The sequence below is a fragment of the Carlito syrichta genome, unplaced genomic scaffold, assembly GCF_000164805.1.
Source record: "Carlito syrichta isolate Samal-C Ts95f unplaced genomic scaffold, Tarsius_syrichta-2.0.1 Scaffold245949, whole genome shotgun sequence".
Classification (NCBI taxonomy): Eukaryota; Metazoa; Chordata; class Mammalia; order Primates; family Tarsiidae; genus Carlito; species Carlito syrichta.
Window position 1 is genome coordinate 1762 of NW_007190045.1, and position 2500 is coordinate 4261.

The window sequence follows — 2500 nt, forward strand, 5'->3', positions numbered from 1 at the left end:
CATTCATGATATCTCATCTCTGATTTCCAGTTACAGGGAAGGGGAGTCTTATCTTTCACAGCTGCTTTACTCACACTTAACTCAGCAGAATTAAAGCGTTTACCATTTGACCTGCGACTCTTTCCAAATATGCAACTTATCTTTACACAGAAACAACTTTTCCACTCATATTTTTAGAGTTTCTACTTAATTAATTTGCCTATTTGCAATCCAGGCACAATTGACGTAAAAACAACTGGCTAGACAGGGTGCGGTGGCTCAAGCCTGTAATCCCAGCACTTTAGAGCCCGAGGCGAGAGGATTGCTGAGCCCAAGGTTTCAAGACCGGCATAGGCAACTTGGTGAGACCTTGTCTCTACAATAAATCAAGAAAAATTATTGTTCATAATAAAAAATATTGATTATAAGTTGGAGGACAAGCCGATGTGGTAGGTGTACAGTTTGTGGCTGGGCAGGAAGGCGGGTTGCTGGTGCAGCGCCCACAGAGGGCCGGTGCGGATCTGTAGGGTCAGTGGGCAGAGGCGGTGAGGTCTTAGGTGTGCCTGAAGGGCTGCTGGTGGTCTCCATCAGAGACCAGATTTTGGGCTTGCTGTGGGACACTCCCTGCAGGCCGCCCACCGCAAAGCTGGGGCTCAGCAGGTTCATGCTGCCAGGCTCCAGGTCCTCCTTGGCAGAGTCCAGGGGTTAGTCTAGGGGCTTGAGCTCCTCAGCTGTCGCCAGCTGCGAGTCTGAGTCCTGAGCATGCAATTGATTCGCACAGCTCGGTCTTGTCCTCATTGTCTTCGCTGCTCTGGTCGCCATCGTGTGAATGTCGATGCTCTCCAAATCAATCTCATTGTCATCCTCGGCCTTCTCTGGGTCGCCATTGGTGTCACTGCTAAAGAGGGCACAGTCCTCCTGGTCCTTGCTGCTCACATCCCACGTCAACTTGTTCTCTTTCTTGAGGCACCAGCGTGCGTTGGGGAACCAGGTGGAGACCTGCGTGAGGGTCATCTTGATAATGATGACTAGCATGATCTTCTCATCCTTGGTGGAGTAGGGGTTCTTGCAGTGTTCGTTCAGTGAGACCTTGAGTGTGCTGGTGCTCTTGTGTGTGCCGTTCTTGGACCACCCGGCGATCCCTGTACTGGAACTGGCCATAGGGGTTATAGGCAGGTGTCCTGTGCATGACAGAGGTGATCTGGTCACCTTGGGGTTGTCCTTGAGCTCATACTTGGAACCCTCCAGCAACCCGCAGGGCCAGCGTCCAGAGGGAAGAGGGAGGTGTGAGAGAGAAAGAGAGAGACCCGGGGCCAGAGAGGTCTAGAGCAGCTGTTGCTTAGGCACAGAGCCTTCAGTTTCCAGGAAGGCCCCTCAATCCACTTCATGGGTGAAAGGAGGATCAGAGGCAGGAGACTGCCTTTCCACCCACAGCAAAAATCGGTTGTTTGTCATTCTAGAAAATTTACAGCAAGCGCACCTCTTTGGAAGGTCACTCAGGAGCCGCAGTCCCACATGGTCCCCTGGATGCCCATCTCCCCACCATCAGCCACTCCAAAACCTACTGCTCCACAACCCATATCTCCAAGTTTATCTCACACTAGCTAGAGGATAAAACCTTTCAACTAGGCAGATAAAGTCATTTTTTCCAAATGCAAACAGCCCATTGCCCGAGGCCTCCTCCCTTCACCCCAAGGGGGGTAGCTAAAAATAAACTGCCCTGGTTTTCCTGGGGCCTGAACCTACTAATGATTGAAAAGGAAAGCTCAAGCCTTTTATCTCCCAAATTTGCCTGTATATAATGGTTCACCCACATTTAAAGGTCTTAGTAGTGACAGATAATTTAAAATTTTATCTGGGCCATGATGACACAATAACAAAACACCATCTTAAAAAATACAAAAGTTGGGCTTATCCTGTAAAATATTAATACTTAGGCTGGAAGCTGTGCACTGCCAGGAGGTAAAGAGCTGTTTCCTGGGCCCAGCCCAGTTTACATAATCTCCCAAGTTTGACTTTGATCTGAAGGGAGCAAACACAAACTGTTTGAAGGCATTTAGAGGCAGTGATTTATTTGCAATCAACATTCTTCTTATAATCAGTTGTAAAACACAAGTCAAATTATCCCATCAAGTTTTTTTGGTAAATAACTTTTTTCTTTCTAACAACCTCATTAGACCTCGTTACAACCATAAATTCTCCAGACAGACATTCACAATTTTATCTGCACATGCAGAGTTCCCAAATAGCACACATCTGTATTCAAAATGACTGTAAAAAGTGACCACCCTCCGTGTAGAAAATGGTCAATGTGCTAGATCAGCAAAGGAAATTCAGACTCTGAGAAAGTTGTAAATGAGCAGATTTCTTTGACTATTTAGCTTGGTGGAGAAGGTCACAGATAAAAGTTTTCTGTGACTAGATTTTATTTTTGCCTAATCACTGCAAAATGTACTTTGCACTTTTCTAATCATTTTGGTTGTACTGGAGAAGAAGACGTTTCAGCGTGGACTCTACTGGG

The 2500-nt window shown here is 46.8% G+C and overlaps 1 pseudogene; it reads right to left on the reverse strand.

The window, feature by feature from the left end:
- Positions 1-401: 401 nt before the first annotated feature.
- On the reverse strand, positions 402-1168 carry LOC103253676 (annotated as a pseudogene).
- Positions 1169-2500: the final 1332 nt, after the last annotated feature.